This window comes from Triturus cristatus, chromosome 6 (genome assembly GCF_964204655.1).
Source record: "Triturus cristatus chromosome 6, aTriCri1.1, whole genome shotgun sequence".
NCBI classification, from domain to species: domain Eukaryota; kingdom Metazoa; phylum Chordata; class Amphibia; order Caudata; family Salamandridae; genus Triturus; species Triturus cristatus.
Window position 1 is genome coordinate 209,615,352 of NC_140589.1, and position 15,840 is coordinate 209,631,191.

At 49.2% G+C, this 15,840-nt stretch overlaps 1 protein-coding gene across 1 annotated transcript in view; it reads left to right on the forward strand.

The window, feature by feature from the left end:
• Window positions 1-8,641: 8,641 nt before the first annotated feature.
• ENPP4 (ectonucleotide pyrophosphatase/phosphodiesterase 4) overlaps window positions 8,642-15,840 on the forward strand; it is a 150,005-nt gene continuing 142,806 nt past the window's right edge. The window contains exons 1-2 of the mRNA XM_085610542.1: window positions 8,642-8,740; window positions 9,211-10,101. The gene's annotated coding sequence lies outside the window, so the exon portion shown is untranslated. The remainder of the gene's footprint in view (window positions 8,741-9,210; window positions 10,102-15,840) is intronic.

Genomic DNA, 15,840 nt, shown 5'->3' on the forward strand with positions numbered 1-15,840 from the left:
TCATGCGTTTATCGTGTTTGTGATAGAAGTCCGGATGGTCTCATCAGAAACATAGGAAACCTGGGTGTTAGACCTGGCGAATTCTGGTTGGCTAAGGCTTGCGCCAAAGTCAGGCAGAAACCACCACTCTAGTCAGGGCAAGGAAGTTACACGCCAAAGATAACCCCTGCTCACCCCCTTGGTAGCTTGGCACGAGCAGTCAGGCTTATCTCTGAGGCAATGTGTAAAGCGTTTGCGCGCGCACCCAGCAACAACACCCAAGGCCCACCACAAAGGAAACTCCACACAAGGTATTCTATAAAAATAACCTTTGTATTATACACAACACATTAGATAAACATACACACTTTACAATGTGCCAACAGGCACGGGCAGAATTTACAAGGGATTATGTACAAGACAGGGCCACCTGGACCACTGTCAGGAAGTAGCACTTTTTAGATATTTAGCACACAAAATATATACGATCACTGTAGCACAAAAATAATCTGTATAGCACACAACCAGTACTTACTGGTATCGGGGAAGTACCACCTACGTAACCCTAACTACCTTAGGAGACTGTCACGCAGGGGACTAGAACCTCACTAGCACCACCTGCACTAGGAGAAAGCAACAACCACCTATGTATCACAATACCTGTAGGGGTAATAGAACGTTACACATGATGCATCACATTCAGAGGTGTATGGAAGGAAAAACACATGATGCCTAAAACATTCAGAGGTGTAAAAGCAATGGCACATGATGCATCAACACACATTCAGAGGTGCACGGAAGGAACACACATGATGCATAAAACATTCAGAGGTGTAAAAGCAATGGCACATGATGCATCAACACACATTCAGAGGTGCAAGTAGGAACATAATTGCGCAAAACTCCTATGCCACCACCTGTGGCAGTCCCTGGGCCAACTGGCCTGGAAGGGGCTAGGACGCCCTGCGTTCAACAAAGTTAAGCTGCGCCAGCTGCGCAGACTAGACCAAGAATGGTCCCCCACCTAAACGTGGCAGCTGCCCACTAAGTGCTGGGCAGCTGGAAAACGAATTTCAGGCACTCTGCGTGCCTCTGGAGCCCCTCTGGGCTCTGATCATTAAAAATGTGCCCTCTGGAGCCTTCGTGGCTCAGCACAACGTTGGAGCCTCACTGGGCTCGAGAAACAATCGTGCTCCCCTTCGTTTGGAGCCTCGTGGGCCCAAGACAGCCGGAAATGCCACCAAGAGCCTCGCAGGCTCTAAACAAGAAATGCCCCCGTCGTTGGAGCCTCACGGGGCTCGGAAAGAATGGTGCCCTTCACGCTGGAGCAGCCCACTGCCTTCTGGGGCCGCTCCGGTGGCCACTACTCGGCCAGGCAACGTTGGAGCCTTCACGGGGCTCTGACACGGCCCCCGCACCCCCAGCGCATGCGCGGAGTCCCCCAGCCCTGCTACACACTCACCGGGCTGATCGGGGACTCCCGCGTTGTCTCTCCTCCCGGCGGACGCCGAGGCTTCCTTGCAACGCGGAGGGGCAGGCACCGACAATGTGCCTCGCGCCCCCTCCGCACCAGCTCCGGCCGCACTTCTCCTCGCTCGGGTCCAGCGCGGGGTAGGCTCCCGCCTGGATCTTCACTGCACAGGAGCGCGGGGTAGGCTCCCGTCCGCTTCCTGCTTCCGTCTCGGGACCCGCCCCCAGGCCTGCCTGACTTCCGGCTGAAGCCCGGCCGCGGCGGTGAATTCCTTGGCAAATGAGAGGGGTAGGCTCCCTCGCCAGCGAGCACAACGGCGGGGTGGGCACCCGCCGAACTTGGCAGACACCGTCCGGATCGCGGAGTGGGCACCCGCTATCGGATCCCAAGCGCTCACAGCGCTATAAAGTAAACCAGCGCTCCCAGCGCTATAAACAAAGGAAGGTCCAGCAAAACAGCGCGCCCAGCGCTAGGAAGTCCAAAAAGCGCTCCCAGGCGCTGCAAGCAGGGTTCAGCAACAAAGAGGTCCTTCAGAGAGCAGGGGGCAAAGGCTGGGCCCAGAGCCAGCTCACAGGGCCCTCCAGCAGGGAGGCAGTCCCCAGTGGCGGTCTCTCCTGGCGCCCAGCAGCAGCAGGCCCCCCCTCAAGTGGATCCTGCAAGAGAACAACTTCTGTGGGGACACAGCCCCATTTTTATACAGTCAAATCCTTTGTCTAAGGTGCAGGGAAGGGGCGAACCAGTTCCAACAGGTTCCTGAGCACTTTGTTTTGCTCAGCCCCTCTCCCTATTCACTGGCAGGGCTAGGGTCATTAGACGCACCACAGGGGCCGGCGCCAGCATTGTGTGGGGGAAGCCCTGTCCTATTCAGGACCCAGGTACACTCCTCCCCAGCCATCAACATGCTAACTCCCCATTCACCACTGGGTGACTCCTCCTGACTCTGGGGAATTCCCTAGTCCGTCACCTGACCTCACCAGCCAATCGCCAGACAAGCCACACATTTCAGACTGCACACTGAAGTGCCCACTTCTAGAAGTGGCACTTCCACACCAGGTACATGCACGCCGCACACATCAACGCGCAGCATTCACTCCCACGAGTCCGCACATACCAGACACGGGCCTGCACACCCCACGCATCAGGAACTACCGGGACACATACATCCCCCCATGCATTCCTATGGGAGGGCAGGCCAACCTCACAACACGCACGCACTTTACCCTGAGACACAGCGGTAAAGTGCGCAGAAACCAAAATCCATTACACCAAGTCACAATATTAAGCAAAAAGTCTCGGGGTGAACCGGCCAGAAGGGCCAAGTCCAACACGACCCCCTTCCAGCCAAAACGCAGGGTAGACCAATCACCACCGTGATGGTCTTCCCTGCTTGGGGCGATAAAACACGGACGCAGGCCCGCAACGGCAGGGACACTCTCCGGTTTTACGCCACGCTGAACTCACAGGGTTTCCTCTGAAAAAACTTGGCGGACCAACTGGGCTACCCCCCTGGTACTCCTCAGCTGTCCGTGGCCCGGACCAGGCCCTAGACCACCTAGGCGCCACTGGTCCTTGCCTAACCACAGAGTGGGGGGCAGTAACCCCTGGCACATAGTGACCATTCTCCACTCTACCCCTCATCAGGGCAGTTCTAAACTGCCACTGATCCTCCAGCCTAGGGTCCGTACCCTCAGACTGACCAAAAGTCACGGGTGAGGCTCTCCTCCCCCTACCTCTTCTCCTAGGGTTCCGCCCTCTCTTCCTCTGAGAGGCGACCCCGTAACATAACTCACCAACCAGCTCAGGACCCCTCCCTGAGAACTGGTCTCCCAACCTAGGGTTTAACCCCTCAGGTTGCACCGGGGTCAGAGGTGGGCTCTCCCACCCTCTGCACCCCCTTCCAGAGTCCTGCTCCCTACCAACTGGGGCGGTCCCTCTGGAAGAAGAACCGGTCAGGACACTGGTTACAGTAGTCAGACCCTTCAGGTCAGGCTGCTCCTGAACCTGGCCTTCCAACCTCTGGTCTAGAACCTTCGGTGGAATAATTGCCTGGCACTCCAGGACTTCTGGGGATTTGCACACCATCCCCCCGAGAGTAACATATGCCTCATATGTTGCATGACCGTCTGCCTGGCGCAGATCTCCCGTCCCCTGTCCACCTGACAGTGCGCGAAGATCCCCCAGGCCAGACGTGTAGTCGCCATGGTCACTTCTAGGAGACTCAGCCCTCCCGGCTGGTCTCTGACCCACTGGCTCCTCCACCGGGGAACACAGCCCCATGCCACTCCTCTCGCTGGACTTCTGTACCCTCCCTACTGGAGCGGTACTGCCAGACACTAGAACCACAGGAGCCCTGTTTACAGGCGCTCCCGGTCCTCTACTCACTAGGTGATCCTCCTCAAATGGGCTAACAGGACAGCCTAGGTCCCCGACTTGGTGTTCCCTCATGAAACCACCCAAGTCCTGAGGCAGGGTTTCGTACGTCTGGGGACCCCCAGTCACCCACTTACTCCCGCTCCACTGAGCCAGGCCGTAAGCCCCTACACCCTCCTCGCTATACTGGGACCTAGCTGGGCTACACGGAGCCTCTCCCACCACGCTGGGCTGGAAGATCCCTGAACCACTACTTTTGGAGTCACACCCTAATGACTCTAGCGAACCTTGGGCCCTTTCCCAACGGTCGGCTTCCTCTGCAAGGTCCCAAACATCTAAGGCGTCACACCCCAACAGGTGTTGGCGCAATCCGGGATAAAGACTACGGCATAGCTGCTCTTTAATAACCAGACCAAATAGTCCGCAATAACCACCTTCCGGGCTGGCCCTCGCCCACTCAGTCAGTGATTTATCGCAATCATCCAAAAACTTCTCCCAAGACTGGTGAGACAGCTTCCTACTGGTTCTGAATTTCAACCTACATTCCTCCTCTCGGGAACTAGGTACCAGACTGGGGGAACTGGGACTTCCTATACTGAAATCTATCTCGCTGCCACCACTGGACTCAACCCTCCCTGGGGAGCCCAGAAAACTACGACTGCGCGCAGGGGATAGTCTACTCTCCAGCGCTGATTTCTCCCTGGTGAAGGCCCTCTCAGCCTCCTCTATCCTCTCCTGCGCTAAGACCCTCTCGGTCTCCAGCTTTTTCTCCTCTATGGTCAGCTGCGCCATCCCCCGGGCATGCTCTAACCTGAGCTTCTCCATGGCCAGCTGATGCTCCCTCTCTTCCCTCCTATCTACCCACTCCTCTGGGGACAGGGAAAGGGAGGGGGTGCTGCTCCTGACACTGGACCCAGCAAGGGACTCCCTATCTATGGGGTCTTCACTTTCTACTGGCGTCCCTGTCAGGTAACCTTCCTCCTCTTCAGATTCCTCAGGGCTCCCCTCAGACCCACCACCCTCTCGGCGTGCGGCCCGGGCCCTATCTTCCTCGCTGCGCTCTCGCTCCCACTCCTCCTTTTGCCAAAGGATCAGGTTGTCCCTCAGTTTGGACTGGGTATCTAACTCACCCACCTCTATGTCCCTCTCCTCACAGAACCTTACCAGCTCCAACCTACTGTACCTAAACAGACTACAGAAGTTAAAAGCAGGCTCCATTTTGGCGGACGTTCCTGAGAAGAGTTTAACACAAGGAACCTGAGTGTCTGAGCTAACACAGGAGTACATGATTCAAAAAGGACACCTTCAGGAGAAGAAATAATGGAACTAAAAAAAAAGAAAAACAATAATCCCTAAAATGTGATTTATCTAATGCAGAGTTTTGTGGTGTAGCCAGTCGCTGCTGCGGTACAGCGCAAACGCAAGTCCAAATCCCACCGCTGATCACCAATGTTAGACCTGGCGACTTCTGGTTGGCTAAGGCTTGCGCCAAAGTCAGGCAGAAACCACCACTCTAGTCAGGGCAAGGAAGTTACACGCCAAAGATAACCCCTGCTCACCCCCTTGGTAGCTTGGCACGAGCAGTCAGGCTTATCTCTGAGGCAATGTGTAAAGCGTTTGCGCGCGCACCCAGCAACAACACCCAAGGCCCACCACAAAGGAAACTCCACACAAGGTATTCTATAAAAATAACCTTTGTATTATACACAACACATTAGATAAACATACACACTTTACAATGTGCCAACAGGCACGGGCAGAATTTACAAGGGATTATGTACAAGACAGGGCCACCTGGACCACTGTCAGGAAGTAGCACTTTTTAGATATTTAGCACACAAAATATATACGATCACTGTAGCACAAAAATAATCTGTATAGCACACAACCAGTACTTACTGGTATCGGGGAAGTACCACCTACGTAACCCTAACTACCTTAGGAGACTGTCACGCAGGGGACTAGAACCTCACTAGCACCACCTGCACTAGGAGAAAGCAACAACCACCTATGTATCACAATACCTGTAGGGGTAATAGAACGTTACACATGATGCATCACATTCAGAGGTGTATGGAAGGAAAAACACATGATGCCTAAAACATTCAGAGGTGTAAAAGCAATGGCACATGATGCATCAACACACATTCAGAGGTGCACGGAAGGAACACACATGATGCATAAAACATTCAGAGGTGTAAAAGCAATGGCACATGATGCATCAACACACATTCAGAGGTGCAAGTAGGAACATAATTGCGCAAAACTCCTATGCCACCACCTGTGGCAGTCCCTGGGCCAACTGGCCTGGAAGGGGCTAGGACGCCCTGCGTTCAACAAAGTTAAGCTGCGCCAGCTGCGCAGACTAGACCAAGAATGGTCCCCCACCTAAACGTGGCAGCTGCCCACTAAGTGCTGGGCAGCTGGAAAACGAACTTCAGGCACTCTGCGTGCCTCTGGAGCCCCTCTGGGCTCTGATCATTAAAAATGTGCCCTCTGGAGCCTTCGTGGCTCAGCACAACGTTGGAGCCTCACTGGGCTCGAGAAACAATCGTGCTCCCCTTCGTTTGGAGCCTCGTGGGCCCAAGACAGCCGGAAATGCCACCAAGAGCCTCGCAGGCTCTAAACAAGAAATGCCCCCGTCGTTGGAGCCTCACGGGGCTCGGAAAGAATGGTGCCCTTCACGCTGGAGCAGCCCACTGCCTTCTGGGGCCGCTCCGGTGGCCACTACTCGGCCAGGCAACGTTGGAGCCTTCACGGGGCTCTGACACGGCCCCCGCACCCACAGCGCATGCGCGGAGTCCCCCAGCCCTGCTACACACTCACCGGGCTGATCGGGGACTCCCGCGTTGTCTCTCCTCCCGGCGGACGCCGAGGCTTCCTTGCAACGCGGAGGGGCAGGCACCGACAATGTGCCTCGCGCCCCCTCCGCACCAGCTCCGGCCGCACTTCTCCTCGCTCGGGTCCAGCGCGGGGTAGGCTCCCGCCTGGATCTTCACTGCACAGGAGCGCGGGGTAGGCTCCCGTCCGCTTCCTGCTTCCGTCTCGGGACCCGCCCCCAGGCCTGCCTGACTTCCGGCTGAAGCCCGGCCGCGGCGGTGAATTCCTTGGCAAATGAGAGGGGTAGGCTCCCTCGCCAGCGAGCACAACGGCGGGGTGGGCACCCGCCGAACTTGGCAGACACCGTCCGGATCGCGGAGTGGGCACCCGCTATCGGATCCCAAGCGCTCACAGCGCTATAAAGTAAACCAGCGCTCCCAGCGCTATAAACAAAGGAAGGTCCAGCAAAACAGCGCGCCCAGCGCTAGGAAGTCCAAAAAGCGCTCCCAGGCGCTGCAAGCAGGGTTCAGCAACAAAGAGGTCCTTCAGAGAGCAGGGGGCAAAGGCTGGGCCCAGAGCCAGCTCACAGGGCCCTCCAGCAGGGAGGCAGTCCCCAGTGGCGGTCTCTCCTGGCGCCCAGCAGCAGCAGGCCCCCCCTCAAGTGGATCCTGCAAGAGAACAACTTCTGTGGGGACACAGCCCCATTTTTATACAGTCAAATCCTTTGTCTAAGGTGCAGGGAAGGGGCGAACCAGTTCCAACAGGTTCCTGAGCACTTTGTTTTGCTCAGCCCCTCTCCCTATTCACTGGCAGGGCTAGGGTCATTAGACGCACCACAGGGGCCGGCGCCAGCATTGTGTGGGGGAAGCCCTGTCCTATTCAGGACCCAGGTACACTCCTCCCCAGCCATCAACATGCTAACTCCCCATTCACCACTGGGTGACTCCTCCTGACTCTGGGGAATTACCTAGTCCGTCACCTGACCTCACCAGCCAATCGCCAGACAAGCCACACATTTCAGACTGCACACTGAAGTGCCCACTTCTAGAAGTGGCACTTCCACACCAGGTACATGCACGCCGCACACATCAACGCGCAGCATTCACTCCCACGAGTCCGCACATACCAGACACGGGCCTGCACACCCCACGCATCAGGAACTACCGGGACACATACATCCCCCCATGCATTCCTATGGGAGGGCAGGCCAACCTCACAACACGCACGCACTTTACCCTGAGACACAGCGGTAAAGTGCGCAGAAACCAAAATCCATTACACCAAGTCACAATATTAAGCAAAAAGTCTCGGGGTGAACCGGCCAGAAGGGCCAAGTCCAACACTGGGAAATTGTATGATTCTCCAAGTGTGGAGCAAGTGGAGTTGAGTTGAAGCAGAAAATTGATCGAACAATCACCAAAACACGGATTAATTTAAATATTTGCGGACTTGTGTATGTTGCTGTGCGACTGGTTTTGGGGCGTAATGACGCCCCTCTTTATTCATAGTATATCTAGTGCCATCAGGGCAAGGCACTATACCAGTTACGCACGCACTCCTGGATGACTTCTGACAAACATTGGAATCGGAATTGAATTTTGGTGTGCATCCCATTACTTCCCTTCATTAATCATGATTTATTGCCCTATTTGTGGTTTGCACCCAGTATGTTAAGCAGGTGAAAAGACGAAATGGAGTTGGAAGCTCGTTCCACACAAAGGCTTTAACATCACGTTCTTTTTGAACTGGGGGTCATATGTCAAGCAGTTTCTTCAACAAAGAGGGAAAGCAGCATTTGTAAATAGCATCTGTTTCACGCATGTTTATTTAATTCATGGACGATTTTATTTTGGAAATCATTACTGCAGCACTTTTATGTTTGTGTAGGCATTGGGAATATGAACAAGCAATGCACTTTGGGGATTGTAGTTTTAATCAACTGCGGAGTAGTAAAGGCTCTGACCAGGTGACTAATTAGCACACGCACGCACCAGAGAGGGATTTCAATTTTCACGCGAGGTTTAAAAACCGAGCGTTTTAGCAGGCGGGTTAACACTTTATCCGAGATGAGGACGGAGAGATTGTAACATCCCGGGGCAGGTACGTGCGCACTTTAGCTGAATGCAATAGGGCATGATCGTTTGAAACAGGGAAAATAGAGGGAGGTGCAACAGAGTCAGGACCTCACGGGCGGAATGCCTCATTTAGGAGCGTTAAATCACTCACAGGAGTAATACTCACTGATGTTTTAGTAATAGAACGCGATAGATAGGGGAAATTCATATCAGTTCAAAGCGAGTGGCTGTCCATTAAAGGGATTTTATTAAACATATACACGGGATATGGTAGTTAGCTAAGAAACTCCGCAGCATAAAGCAGAAGGGGATGTTCACGGGGGCAAGATAATAAGGGGGATGTTTGCATATTTTATTTATTCTTTTTTTTGTTTTCACATTTGTGCACAATAATTTGAGGAGTATAAGAGATTATCGCTAGACATAGGATATTGTTGAAGATATGTATCATGCTACATGTACTTGATTATTAATTACGACATGTTTTATTTGTAGTAACCCCTGACGAAGGACTCGTGCAGTCCGAAATGCATTGGGTTTTTAATAAAAAGAATACGCCTGGGATGAATCATGCGTTTATCGTGTTTGTGATAGAAGTCCGGATGGTCTCATCAGAAACATAGGAAACCTGGGAAATTGTATGATTCTCCAAGTGTGGAGCAAGTGGAGTTGAGTTGAAGCAGAAAATTGATCGAACAATCACCAAAACACGGATTAATTTAAATATTTGCGGACTTGTGTATGTTGCTGTGCGACTGGTTTTGGGGCGTAATGACGCCCCTCTTTATTCATAGTATATCTAGTGCCATCAGGGCAAGGCACTATACCAGTTACGCACGCACTCCTGGATGACTTCTGACAAACATTGGAATCGGAATTGAATTTTGGTGTGCATCCCATTACTTCCCTTCATTAATCATGATTTATTGCCCTATTTGTGGTTTGCACCCAGTATGTTAAGCAGGTGAAAAGACGAAATGGAGTTGGAAGCTCGTTCCACACAAAGGCTTTAACATCACGTTCTTTTTGAACTGGGGGTCATATGTCAAGCAGTTTCTTCAACAAAGAGGGAAAGCAGCATTTGTAAATAGCATCTGTTTCACGCATGTTTATTTAATTCATGGACGATTTTATTTTGGAAATCATTACTGCAGCACTTTTATGTTTGTGTAGGCATTGGGAATATGAACAAGCAATGCACTTTGGGGATTGTAGTTTTAATCAACTGCGGAGTAGTAAAGGCTCTGACCAGGTGACTAATTAGCACACGCACGCACCAGAGAGGGATTTCAATTTTCACGCGAGGTTTAATAACCGAGCGTTTTAGCAGGCGGGTTAACACTTTATCCGAGATGAGGACGGAGAGATTGTAACATCCCGGGGCAGGTACGTGCGCACTTTAGCTGAATGCAATAGGGCATGATCGTTTGAAACAGGGAAAATAGAGGGAGGTGCAACAGAGTCAGGACCTCACGGGCGGAATGCCTCATTTAGGAGCGTTAAATCACTCACAGGAGTAATACTCACTGATGTTTTAGTAATAGAACGCGATAGATAGGGGACATTCATATCAGTTCAAAGCGAGTGGCTGTCCATTAAAGGGATTTTATTAAACATATACACGGGATATGGTAGTTAGCTAAGAAACTCCGCAGCATAAAGCAGAAGGGGATGTTCACGGGGGCAAGATAATAAGGGGGATGTTTGCATATTTTATTTATTCTTTTTTTTGTTTTCACATTTGTGCACAATAATTTGAGGAGTATAAGAGATTATCGCTAGACATAGGATATTGTTGAAGATATGTATCATGCTACATGTACTTGATTATTAATTACGACATGTTTTATTTGTAGTAACCCCTGACGAAGGACTCGTGCAGTCCGAAATGCATTGGGTTTTTAATAAAAAGAATACGCCTGGGATGAATCATGCGTTTATCGTGTTTGTGATAGAAGTCCGGATGGTCTCATCAGAAACATAGGAAACCTGGGAAATTGTATGATTCCCCAAGTGTGGAGCAAGTGGAGTTGAGTTGAAGCAGAAAATTGATCGAACAATCACCAAAACACGGATTAATTTAAATATTTGCGGACTTGTGTATGTTGCTGTGCGACTGGTTTTGGGGCGTAATGACGCCCCTCTTTATTCATAGTATCAGCATACAAACCATATTACTAATTCTATTGAGTGCAATAGGGATTACTAATTGTCGGTCCTGATGAGTAAAGCAGTGGGGACTGCTTACGAAACATGTTGACCCAGTAGGCAGCCACAAATTTGTGACACTTCCTACACTCTTCCCCATTTTTAACGCTCCCAGCTAGAGAACCGAATAAAATTGTTTTTTTCTACTAGCCAGTGTCGTTTTAATTTTTATATCTTACACAAAACCCTAACACTCACATCCCTTCACTACACATAGCCTATCTATTCATAACAACAGTGCTCCCACGTATTCGTAGGTAGTAGCACGCCCCGCCCCGTAGAGGGACGGGAAGACCCCCATGATGAAGCATGACACTATGGGATTCATAGTGTGTGAGGGGTATTTTAAAAACACATAGTGTTTTCCGTGACACCTCATGGATCACTCATCTTCACCTTACTTACCATCACTTAAAATTAAAAATAAATAAATATGATTAACTTTCACTTCTAGATAGGGTAGAACCACTTTTGTTTACCACCCAAACATGAACCTTGGCGCAGTGACATCAGCAAGGCCAACAGAAAATGGCCTTTGCAATTTAAAACGTTCTCTGAACGTTATTTTCCTTCTTTCTTTAAGAGTTCCGTGATTGGGCCTGGGCTCGCACCCCCAATCACGCATCTGTATCTCCCATTCGAAATGTGGGCTGTGTCCCCGCCCACTCGTGCAGGTACAATAGGGACATGGCGAAGGTGACAAATCCTTTCCTTGGCACTGGATTTGTGTACCGTCCTGCTGCCTGGATATTTCATTCTTTTCAGCGCTGGTGAAGAGGAGTTTGTTTATGCGGGTTCATTTTCCTGACCTTCCTGACCCCTTGAGCTGTTTATCAGATCGGGCTGTGACATAGTTCCTAAGGAGCAGGTAAGAGAATGTGTGGCTATTGTTGAGTTTTTTTCATCTGTGAGTAAGACACATTGTGTGCCCTGTATATTTCATTTAAATCGTTTGTTTAAATTTTTTGTATCATTATCATGACTGCCAAGGATGCAGGACAACTATTAAAATATCAAGATAACTCTGGGGATTAATGATCCTGCTTGAGAGCAATCTTTTGTCTGTTTGTAGTTTTTAAATGCAGATAAACTGTAGTTAACGTGGATAGCTCAGTGGGTTACTGCCTTTGTCACAGAGATTCTTTGATTACCTGCAGTTCAGAAGTTACAATCCTAACAGAGGACAGTGACCTATGGACTGTCATCAAAGACCTGCATTCAAACCAGAATGGTATAATTAGATTTTTTTTTTTGTATTTAGTTTTTTTGTATTGCTAGTTAGTTCGAATTTCCCCAGTCTTTCATAATTCTAATGTTGCAATAAAGAGTTTGTTTGGGCAGTTATACATTCTAATCAATTCAATTCAATAGTTCTTTATTCGGTGGTTAAAAACCATCATAAAAGAGTACACATATATACAAATAAAACAATATTAAATGATTATACAGAACATTGACTGAATCTATGTACATACAAATCATTCATTAGTCACAGAAAATCTATCTTAAAAACGTAGTCAAAATGACGAGTAGGGGGTCAACAGTGGTCGTGCTTAATACTGGCCTCTAGTTACCCTGAGTCTAAGTGCAAATTTCAAGAAAATTATCACCGCACACAATGTTAGCGGGTCACTAGCCCTTTGTAGGAAGGTCAATGCCTCTTTGGCTCGAGTGAGCCTAGCCTTTTTTAAAATATCTTTTAAAAATCTGCATCTTGGGATTGCATATATGGGACATAAAAGTACAAAATGAAGGGTGTCCTGCGGAGACCTATTGTCGCAGCCGCAGGCACCCTTCTGCTCAATTGAGTGACTAAAACCAGCTGGATCAGCTAACAAATGAGATAAAAAATTGAGCCTAAAACGTGACATTAAAAACCTATCTTGAGCATTATACATGACACAAAGATACGGTTCCATCCCTTCAGTAGTTTCAAGCCTGCTATAAGTACTCACTGTTGGTTTACTCCCTTCTATTGTAATTCTGCCTGATACTCTTAATTCCATAAGAATTCTCTTCAGGTTAAGCTTATCCTGAGCAATAATCAATGAGGGGTTTAAGTACAGCTCTTGGCGACCCATATATTCCAGGCTAGACTTAACATAATTAAGCCATGGGATATTCAGGCTTTTGTCTCTACCAAGGCAATCTTGTATGATCAACCTACTCAATGCGGCTTCCGGGTTCGTCCATATTTTGAGCCAGGCCAGGATTGGTCTAAACTTAATCAAATCCTCTAGGTAAGGTCTTCCTAGTTCTTTGTGGACTATTACAGCTGGTGTGCAGTTAGGGACTTTCAATACAGAGCGAAATATTTTATTTTCCTCCCTTTGTAAACCATCAAGGTTTATAAATCCCCATACCTCTGAGCCGTACATGGTTTTAGTACAACACATTGAGCCATATATGTTCATTGTTTGTTCCGGACACCAGCGGCCAACTCTCCTCCCATAACCTGAAATGGCCCCAAATGATGCCACCAGTTTGCCACACCTTTCCTGAGCCAGGGGTGCAAATTTCAGTGACTCATCGAAGAGCACACCTAAATACGAGAACGATTGCACCCTTTCTAATGTGTGGCTGCCAATTCTATAAGTATAACTGGTCCGTGGTTTGTGACCTGCTGTCATTACATATGATTTTTTTAAATTGACAGACAAATCCAACGCCTCCATAAATTTTACGAACCCATCAATTAGAATCTGCAGGCTTTTAGGAGTTCGCGCCAGGAGAACCGCATCATCTGCGAACAACAGCACTGGGATATTACGAGTCCCCGCCCTTGGGCAGTCTGTTTTTAGGTTATTAAGAGATTGTTCCAAATTATTAATATATAACGAAAATAAGAAAGGAGCTAAAATACATCCCTGCCTCACGCCACTAGTACAACTGAAGGAATCAGTCAGCCCCCCGTCCTTGTTATAACGTACCCTGGTGGAGGTTTCTCTGTGCAATTCCCTCAGTGTACAGATTATACCTGGGTCAATTCCAAGTTGGTTCATCATTGCCCAGAGCTTGTTCCTATTGACATGGTCGAATGCAGCGGCCAAGTCCATGAACCCCAAATACATAGCTTCGTTGCTGGTTTTGATGTACTTTGCTACCAGCATGTATAGGTTCAGGCATTGGTCGCTGGTAGACCTACCGGTCCGAAAACCATACTGGGCGTCTGAGATGATGTTATTATCCTCAGCCCACTCGGTCAATTGATTCAGGATTACTCTTCCCAGGATTTTAGCTGTAACATCTATCAAAGAAATAGGGCGGTAGCATTGGGAGTTATCTCTGTTACCTTTTTTAAAAATGGGTACTATAATGGCCGATGACCAAGACCGAGGCAGACCGACCATAATGGCCGCGTTTATTACTCTTGTTAAAATAGGGGCCCATAATTCCACGTTACTCAGGAACAAGTCCGGGGGGGTCCCATCTGGGCCCGGGGCTTTATTTTTGGTGAGTCCCTCAATGCCCAGTCTCATTTCTTCTAGGGAGAATTCCAACGTCTTTCCCTGCGTGTTCACTCCCCCCTACTCTATCCTATCTTCCTCCTCATGGTTATACAGGCCCTCGAAGTGAGCTATCCACTGTTCCGGTAGGATGTTTGTTGCGACCTCAGGGGCATTATTATCTTGAAAACAAGGGGAATTTATTAATCTCCAAAATTCTGTGAAACCCATTTTTTCAGAGGCCTCCCTCATGGCCGCCCATGCTTCCCCCTGCAGTGTTACTTTCCTTCTTTTTAGCTCCATCCTATATGTAAATCTGTATGTGTTAACTTTTACTGGGTCCCTAGGTTTGCTGCTCAGGGCATTTTTTAAGTCCTTCAAAGCTCGTGTGCAACCCCCGTCAAACCATCTCGGCAAGTAAGGGAGGGTTATCTTTGGGGCCTTGGTCAACAATAACCCTTCCACCAAGCTGGTTATTTGTCCAAATGCATTTATTAAACGCGCCCCTGCCACAGAGAGGTCTAAACACTCATCAATGAGTGACTTGCCTCTTTCCATCAGGGACCGATAAAATCTGTCCCCATCTAATTTCGCCCACTTAAGTCTTCTGCCTTGGGCCGTCACACTTTCAAGGATGCCCTCAACTGGCTTGTTCTTTTGTTTAACCTGATGAAACAACTCCAAAACCAAAGGGTTGTGGTCGCTAAATGGGCTCCACTCAATACCTACTTCGATGATCCGGTTTTTTAAACATCTAGAGGCGAAAATGTAATCTATATAGGAAGAGCACCCTCTCCCTTTAAAGGTAGGGGGGAGTGTGCCATCCGGTCCCAGTCGGATCATGTCGATTGTATGTTCCAGATCGTGAGAGTGGATGAGCTTACCCAATTCTATACCACTTAGTGAGTGGCTGAAATGGGGACCTTTTTCTATTGGGCATTTTGACCAGTTCATATTGATCGGTAACAGCCGCGGGCATAAGTGGCAGTTCAAATCACCCATTACTAATGTCGACATTGCCCGAGCACCATAGGCAGGTGCAAGTTCTTGATTCAACTTAGCATCTAGTTCCCTCAGAGTGGAGATATCATTATCAGGGAGGCCGATGTTATACACGTTGAACAACACAAGCCCAAACCCTTTGTTCCTAAACCTCAGGGCCTGGATGTTCCATGCGAACCAATCCACATTAGACCATTTGCCTTCTATGTTTAGATCTACATATATTATCAAACCGCCCTTGGCTCTACCTGAGGAGGTTTTTTGTGCTGGTGTAAAGAAACATTTGGAGCCAGCCATATGGAGGTGGGTGTTATCCGTTGCCCAGGTTTCTTGTAGGCAAATTATATGAAAGTGGGCCATATATTGACGCCAGTCCTTATTGTCGAATTTTCCTGCGATGCCTGCAATATTCCAAGAGATGATTTTCAGGCTCCCTTTCGCAATATTAACCGGCCCTGCCCCTGACATA